A 9,413-nucleotide genomic window follows, 5' to 3' on the forward strand; every position below is an offset into this window, starting at 1 on the left:
AGAAATAGCTGCGAAAGACGTTGCGAGATCAATGATTTTCACAAAACGAGACATCATAAATGATCGCCGCAGTGCCCTTGTGGAGAAAAATACTTGCTTAAAAAAAGAACGAAAAGCCACGCATGCGCGATTGGTGACGCCCACGATCTTTCTCGTCTTCCACCTTTTTAACATTACAGTGCCCAGTGGCGTAGCCAAGGATGGAGCGGGTTTAAAGACTTCCAGTAATTTCTTTAATTTGATGCCTCGTATACAAGGACTTAGCACTTATAAGACGCACGAACACAGATAACGTATGGTTGAACACCCCTCTCCATCAAAAAAAAAGAGAGAAAAGTTTTGGGTACGCCCCTGCAGTGTTGCCTTCATCATTCGTTGTGCAGCCGTGGCTTTTCGTTGGGTTTCTGAGCTCCGTCGCCGGTTCTCTGAAATCGTGCTGCAGTACACAAGTAATAGTCTGCATTACAAGATTTTTTCACGTTAGCATCGCTCACAAAGGTATGTGCGAACATCTTGAAGTTGCAATCGAATATTTTCACTGTGCGCGAGAGTTTTGTGAGGGCATTAGTGCCTGCGAGATCAAACTCCCGAGTGTCCTCTGTTTCCTATTCTGTTTCGTTTTTACTAGGATGAGAGTAAATGAAACGCGAGCGCAACAAAAACCCAACATAAAGACCCCCTAGAGAAAGCGTGGAATAATTTGCTAGTTCTAGAGCGTAGCTACTGATATACATTTTGTCTTTTTGGAAGGTCTGTTTTAGAACTCTGCATCATTTCTACACATGCTACTAAGATTCTTCTCGGACATCGTTTGATTTTAGCAGGCGAAAAAACATTGAAATATGTAATATTTTTTTGCAATAAGACATATCAAGTGGCACAATGGCTTCACTTTCACAACCAGAGTCAGAAAAGGCTGAGAAGAGTGTTCCTAGTAGTACATCGACAGGCCCAGATGGAATTCCAATTATACTGATAAAGACATTGGGTCCGAAGTCTAAGCAGACTTTAAGAGAGACAGTGAGCAAAATATTAATCGATGGTGAAATCCCCGATGGATGGAAACTTAGCAGGATGAGCATGATCTATAAAGGAAACGGGGACAAAGCTGACGTAAACAACCACCGTAATATAACAGTGACATCAGTGGTCTACAGGCTGGCGATGCAGGTCATAAATGAAAGACTGCAGGCACGGATAGGGGATGAGGGTTGCTGCGGGAACTACAGAATGGGTTTCGGAAGCACAAGAGGTTGGAAGACAACCTGTTCTTCCTGACGCAGTGCATCGAATTAGCAGAAAAGAAACACAGGCCCCTGTGGCTAGCATTTTTGGATATCAAGGAAGCGTACGATGTGCGTGGTTCAAGAAAACTTGTGGGGAATACTGGACACACTAGGTGTGGAAGATAGAGCCACTAATGTTTTAATCGATATCTATGAAGGTAACAAGCTAGTTATAAAGTGAGAAAAACTGGTATCCAAGCCCGAAGAGGTAAAACGGGGGCTTAGACAGAGATGTCCTCTCTCATCCTTGTTATTCATGATGTACCTACAAGGATTACAGGCCAAATTAGAGAGAAGTGAACTTGGCTTCTACCTCTCTTTCTTCAAACAAGGAAAACTCATTGAACAAGCCGAATCAGCAGTGATGTACGCAGATGATATAGTGCTAATGGCCGAAAACAAGGAAGATCCGCAGAGATTCATGGACATTTGCAGTAATGAGGGCGATAGGTTAGTATTCAGATGCAGTAGGAAAAAATTAGCAGTCATGATTTTTAATGATAATGAAGGTAGTGACCTTAGAATACAGGAGGTCACGCTAGAGATAGCAGATAAATACAAATATCTGGGCGCATGGATAAGCAATTGGACCGAGTACCTAGAAAACACGAAATATACGGGACGACTAAAAGTAACAGGAATTGCAAGCGGTGATAAAAAACAGGGCACTGTGGAATTACAATAGGTATATTGCTGTGAGAGGAATATGGAAATGAGTCATGGTTCTTGGTCTGACGTTCGGCAATGCGGTTTTGTGCATGAGATCACAAGTACAAGCAAGATTAGAAATTAAGCAATGTGGGATAGGTAGGCTTGCCTTAGTAGTTCACGAGAATACACCAAATCAGTGAGTAGAAGGTGATATGGTATAGAAATCATTTGAGGGCAGAGAAGCTAGCAGCAATATAAAATTTGAGAACCAATTGAGAGAAATAGGGCAGAAGCGTTGGGCTAGGAAGGTTGTCACAAAACGAGCGCTCAAAAAGGGCGTGCCGCCAAATTCTCGCAAAAAGCGCGGGAGAGACGCCGCGAGGTCAACGATAAAAAAAAGAAAACAAGCATCCAAAGACTGCCCGGGCGCGCGTCCCTCTCCCTCGGAAGCGTAGGTTCGCCGAAGAAACCTCCTCGCATCGGCGGCCGAGCAAGCCCTGGAAATTTCTTGATGGAAAGGGGTGTGGTGATGCCGGTTGAGTCATCCGTCGCGGACGGCCCCCGTATCGTCTTGCCCTTTCCCCAAGCCTTCGCTGCGTATCGCGCCGACAAAATGATGAGAACTTTATGGAATCTCGCGCGGAAGATATTTAATCGAGCAGCCGAAATGAGAGGTCAGGAGAAGAAGGAAGTTAACGCCAGAGTGCGTAGGGTATCCCAACGCGTCTGTCGGTGACGGTTTTGTCCTTAGTGACAAAGCAGGAGAAGAAAAAAGTATGCGCCAGAGTGCGTAGGGTGTTCCGCCTTGTGGACGAAGCCTTTTGTCTTCTGTGACAAAGGAGGAGAAGAAGAGGATTTCTACCTGAGGGGTGACGACTCGAGCTACAGGCAAGAGTGTGTGTCTGCCGCTATCGAGCGAAGACGCGTGGCACAGCTGCGAGTGTGAAGCCGACGGGTTTCCGGCGAAGAAGTTTTGAAGCTTGGAGAGCGGCCAGTGAAGACGCGAGGTTTCCTGGAAGAGAAACTTCGGGGGCAGCAGAATGACAACAACACTGGACTTTGATTGAGTGATTCTCGAAAGAGTATCATTCAGACTTTTGTTCCAAGAACTTTGGACTGAATAAGTTTTCTAACTCTTTAGTCTTTATGTGTCTTGGTTGTTCGATGCATGCGACTGCCTTGTAGTGCGTATTGTTGTCTGTGTCCGTTGTTTCGAGTGTGGCTGATTGTACTGTGTAGCACATTGTTTTGATTGGTGACATATTGTATTCAACTATTTTCGAGTGTGCATACTTGTGTATTGTTTTGATCTGCCATAACTGAGAATATAATTTTGTTTTGTTTATCAACTCTCGGCTCTGACTTGTTCTTTGGACCGCAGCCAGCGTTTACTGGCGCGCCAAATAGGACCACTTCTAAGTTGTCCACGCTTCGTGGTGCGGTTCGGGGTGCCAATACTTCGGCCCTTGGAAATAGCCCAGCGATCGCCTCCCTAATTAACGGGACTTGTGACAAAGGTATTCGGCTACTTGTACATGAAGACAGAAGACGAAGAAGTGTGTTTTGAATAGGAGCTACTTCTGCTAGCTCCGGCGTATTTAAGTGGTAATTTAAGTCTCTTGATCGCTTTTCGCTGCCCCCTTGGAGGGGATGGATGTAGACCACCCGGCGCCTGCTGGCACCAGCGGCGTCATGGGCGGCCGCCTCCAGGAGCGGATGGGACAAGCGAGTGACAGCGACAGTGAGGATACTCATGCTTACTATCTCAGCAGTGAGGACTTTTCAGATGACGGTTTCCAACTGTGCTGAGCCGCAAAGCGAAGAGGAGGAACATGAGGACATCCTCATCCTCAACTATTTAAACTGTAAGTGAAGCGCCAAAATCGAACACTTATACCATCCTCTTTCTGCCTGCACTTCCTACCGTCAGCATGAAACGCCTTAACAGACAGTCTGTGTCGAGGTCTCTGAAAACGCTCGTGCCAAATGAGATCATGGACATAAGAGTGAACGCCTGAAAGAATATACTGGCTGTTGACGTTTTGCACGCAAGTGCGTTGGGCGTTCTGCGCAGCGTAACTGACTTGGACGGCAACCTGGTGTGCTCTCATGTTCCCTTGGGATGTGATGTAGTAACCGGCGTGATGGGGAGAAGCGATAGATGTAGATGTGGCTATTTTCAATAATGACTTACAATTTCTTGTCAAGTCAACAACTGATACTCCTATTGTTGATGTCACCTGCCTACGCAAGTCTCGCTGTGTAAAGATTGCTTTTAAGAGCCCATCACTCCCCTCTCATGTGAAGGTGGGGTACTTCAGACATGCTGTGCGGCCTTTAATTCCAAAGCGTCTCCAGTGCCGTAAATGCATGAAACTTGGACATGTGAGCAGCGTCTGTGAGAATTCGGTGGTATGCCACCGCTGCGCCGAGCCCCATGCAGCAGATAAGTGCGTCGCAACTGTCAAGAAATGCTCTAATTGCAATGCATTCCAAGAAGCCACATCGAAGGACTGCCCGCGGATTCAGAAGAAATTGCATCTTGAAGGAGATGGTGCGCGATCACTTATCTCATCGAGAAGCCACAGCTAAAGTCAGAAGGCGTCGTTCACGTCGACGTCGGTCTTCAAGGACGCCCGCTACCTCCTCGACACGTTTGCCAGATCCCTCATCAGTAGCACCTTCTTTACCTCCCAGACCACATGCTGTGGGAAAGGCTGTAAAGGACAAAGCCAGTGAGCATACCCTAACTGCTACAGAGTGGCCTGCACTTCAAAGGGAAGCAGCATCAAGCGAACCGAAGGAGTTTCATGACGGCCAGTCCGCGATCCCGGTTCGAAATCTTTCCAACCAAGACAGGCAAGTGACTGCAATCGTGCAATAATTAATTGCCACGATTCGCCCGCTACTGAGCAGCATACAATCTCCGTCTGCTAAGTGTGCACTGCAAATACTGGCTGCACTGAATCCAGTTCTTGCTAACGTCGTATAAGAACAAATGGCTCAACAAAATCTCATCTTCCGCGCTGAAGTTAAAAGTGCGTCGATTTTTCAGTGGAATGCGAGAGGCATGAAGTCCCGTATCTCGGTCTTTCGCCAATTTGTTCGGGCCAATCAATTCCCTATACTTGTCATATGTGAAACAAACGTATCAACGCCTTATAGATTGTCCGGTTATGAAGGTTTTTGTTCAGCCTCTTGCGAAGAACGAAGCAAAGTAATTGTTTACATTCGCACAGACTTGACTTATCTTTCGCACCCAATAAGTTCAAATGACGACAATCAGTACGTGTGTCTTGGTGTAAAGAAGAATGCAGTTCGTTCACGCTTATTGGTGGATATATATCTCCGTCATCGCGATTTGACTGCGACAGATTAAAAGACATCCTAATGAGGACCGATGGACCTTAGATCATCACCGGTGACTTCAACGCCCATCACATGCTTTGGGGGAGCACTAGGATGAATGCCAGGAGCTGGAACATTGTTACATTCGCTTCCGATTACGACCTTTCCATCATGAACGATGGTACCCCAACATATCTGCAGGGTCTCACGTATGTCAGTTGCCTTGACCTGACATTGGTGTCACGGTGCTTCTCTCGCAAAGTTAAATGGTTTTGCGATATTGAGACTCATGGGAGTGATCACACACTCACCTACGTGAAGATCGACGGTATCATAAAAAATTTCTCTTCCGATGTTGTAATTGGCACTGACTAGTCGATGTTTACATCGCGTGTTGAGGACGCTTGCCAAGAAGGCCTCGCCTGCAGCCTGGAAAATACCATAGCGGAAGCTATGCAAGCGTCCAAATGTAAATTACCATTTACGTCTAAAATAACACAGTTGACATCGAACTGGAAAGATTACGAGTTTACAAAGGCTGGCTGAACGACGATACAGACGCACAAGATCAATTTACGATCTGAGGGAAGCAAGACGGCTCCAGAAAAAGATTCAACGACGCATTTACAAGCTAGAGAGCGAACGCTGGGAAAGCATTCTGCGAATCTCTAGACCCTCATAAACCGCTGTCATTTATCTGGAGAACAGTTCGTGGTCTTCGCTCCCCTCCGCAACAACGGAAACCTTTTTAAAACTTTTGCACTCCATCATGGAAAAACAGAACTCGAGGTGGCTGAAGAATTTAGCACGAGAGTTGCTCGGAATATTATGAACAAGAGCATTGACGCCGTGATCGTTCCTGAGACGCAATTACCAAAAATGGCATTCCATTCACCATGGAAGAACTGGAAGGTGCGTTACTCGCTTCTAAGCGCATGTCATCGCCAGGTCCTGATGGTCTTACTTATAGTGCGTTGGGACACCTTGAACAAAAGCCAGAAAAGAACTTTTAACATGCTTTAACAACTCCTGGCTCAGCGGCAGTGTTGCCCGAGAATGGAAAATAAGTCGATTAATACCACTTTTGAAATCGGGGAATATCACCATTGGACTTCACAGCGTATCGCCCTATTGCCCTCGCAAGCTGCCTCGGAAAGTGATGGAAAAAATGGTTCTATTTTGTCTCGAGTGGTACTTGGAACGATACACCAAATACCCTTCTTGCACGGCAGGCTTCATCGGGGCCGTTTCTCCATCGACTGTGTCCTTGACTTATCGACATTTGTTCGGCAAGAAAAAATTCGCAAGCGCATATAAGTGACACTCTTTCTGGACGTGAAGGGTGCACATGATAATGTAGCTCACGATGCCATCCTCACTTCTTTCGCAGCAATGGGCATTGGTGGACAAATGTTTCATTAGATAAAAGAATATATAACTCGCAGGGGTTTCTTTGTGCAAACAGATGAGGGTACAACTGCTGAACATCACACCTACTGTGGAGTACCTCAGGGAGGTGTTTTAAGCCTTACATTGTTCAATGTCGCCCTCATTGGTCTGATGAAGGTTCTGCCAAAGTCGGTGTGCCTATCCATATACGGCGATGATATTTGCCTCTGGAGTGCTGCAGTAACTCGCCCTCAGGTGCGTGCACGAATACAGCCGGGCAGCAACCCTCGCAGCAGCCTACCTTTAGAAACAAGGTCTAACTATATCAACTGTGAAGTGCGCGTTGATGGCGTTTACACACAAATAAATGACGCCATACCCTGTTTAAATCAATGGGGCAGAGTGTCAAATATGCACGGGCGCATCGTTTCCTGGGCATAATAATCGACAGAAGTCTTTCGTGAGCCCGCATTGTGCGTACTTGAAGAAGAGACTGCTATCTATTGTGCATATGATGAAATTCATGTGCGGGAAAGCATGGACAACTTCTGTGGCCTCCATGCTACAGCTGTACAGGGCCCTATTTCTGGGTCCTATTGCGCTACAGCTTGCTGGTACTGACTAACACCTGCAAATCCAATACTCATTCATTGGAGAGGTTGCAGGGTCAGGCACTGCGTATCTGCCTAGGACTGCCCCGATGCGCTTCTACTTATGCCACAATCATGCTTGCCAAAGACCATACGGTCAGAACATATTGCCGCGACAGGTTGGCCACGTTCAAGTAGCCGCCGCAATCATCATGGCAAGAGCACCAGCAAGACCCAGCTGGCATGCGTCACGCGTTCGTGCGCTCCAACAACGAGGAAGAGGAAGTTAGTTGACTCTGTGCCTCTCGGCTACTTGGACTCGGCGACCATAGTCATTAGACTTGTGGGCACAAGTTCGCCCTAATAAAGTTGCTTGTTTTTTTGGCCTGTCTGCCTCAGCATCGCTACATTTCTGGTGGAGTTGCTGGGTTATGATCGAAGCCCCGCGAGCTCAAGACAGCGTAGCCCCGACGACCAGCGTATCAACCCCGTGGAAGTGACTCCTGTACACCAGAGGGCAAGTCGCCGTCTTCGAGGTGACTCACCTGAGTTCGGTCCTCTTCACTCCCACACCAAGGGGAATTCAAACTATGGATGCCACCACTATGACTACCCAGGTAACACCGCACAAGTGTTCATAAGCCAACCGCACCAGCCGCCAGTATTCCACGGCGACTCGTACGAGGATGTTGAAGATTGCTGGACCTGTTCGAGAGAGTGGCGCGCTTGAATGGTTGGGACGAAAGAGAGAAGCTCCGTCGCGTATACTTCGCCCTGGACGACTTCGCAAAGACATGGTTTGAGAACCATGAAACCTCGTTGTCTACCTGGGAGGTATTTCGACGACAAGCAGTGGCTACGTTCGCGAACGTAGACCGAAAGGAAAAAGCGGAAGCTGCTCTTCAATCCAGGAACCAGCTCACAAACGAGAGTGCTGCCATGTACATCGAGGACATGGTCCGTCTGTTCAAGCGTGCGGATCACAACATGGCTGAAGATAAGAAGGTGCGCCATCTAATGCGCGGAGTGAAGCAAGAGCTGTTCGCCGTTCTCGTCCGCAACCCTCCAAGCACTGTTGCTGAGTTTTATTCGGAAGCGACGACCAACGAAAAAACACTAGAACAGCGCGCTCGGCAGTACAACCGGAATGTTAACTGCGCATCTGCACAGCTATTCTCTGGAGGCGTGCGAAACGACGTTGAAGCCCTGCGAGAGCTCATTAGATCAGTTATTCGGGAAGAACTGAGCAGACTGCAAATGCCCAGACTTCAACTGCACTATCTGTTACAGACGTTGTTCGTGACGAACTGAGGCAGGTCATACGAGATCCAGAGCGTGAGCTGCAGCCAGTTCGACCTATCCGAACGTACTCTGAAGTTCTCCGACAACCAACGGTACACAGCAATGCAGCAGTTGCGATGGCGACGACTCCTCTCCTATCTACAGCACGCAGCGTACCTCGTCCACGGGAACTAACGGCTACCTATCTGCCCCAGGAGCACGTAGCACGCATCGCTATGCGGAGCCTAGGCCAGAAAAAGTGACGTCTGGCGTGATCACGAGCGCAGGCCTCTTTGTTTCCATTGTGGCGAAGCGGGTCATTTGTACAGATTCTGCCCTTACCGACAGGCTGGATTAAGAGGCTTCCCGTCGTATGCACCGTGCCCCCGAAACGGCGAACGACCAGCGGAAATTGAGGAGTACTTGTCTACGCGCCAGAACTCGCCACCTCTACGCCAACGTCGGTCACGGTCACCATCGCCTATGCGCTACCGGTCATCCAGCCCACGTGCACCTTCAAGGCAGCCTGGTCATCGCTCTCCAAGTCCACTCCCGGAAAACTGAAGCAAGCGACCTGTGGAGGTGAGGCCGCTGATAACATCAATACGAAGATCCTCCAATATGGCTTGAGGCGACGACGGTGTATTTCCGGTAAACGGGTGCAACCACGAAAGCGTTACTTCAGATTTGCGGTTGAGAATAGAAGGATGGGAGCTGAATGCCTTAGTCGACACCGGTGCTGATTATTCAGTGATAAGTCACAAGATGGTGAAGAAGCTAAACAAAGTTGTGACACAGTGGAGTGGATCGCAGATACGCACGGCAGGTGGTCACATTATTACGCCCCTTGGCAGATGCACCGCAAGAC

The sequence above is a fragment of the Rhipicephalus microplus genome, chromosome 1 (assembly GCF_043290135.1).
Source record: "Rhipicephalus microplus isolate Deutch F79 chromosome 1, USDA_Rmic, whole genome shotgun sequence".
NCBI lineage: Eukaryota > Metazoa > Arthropoda > Arachnida > Ixodida > Ixodidae > Rhipicephalus > Rhipicephalus microplus.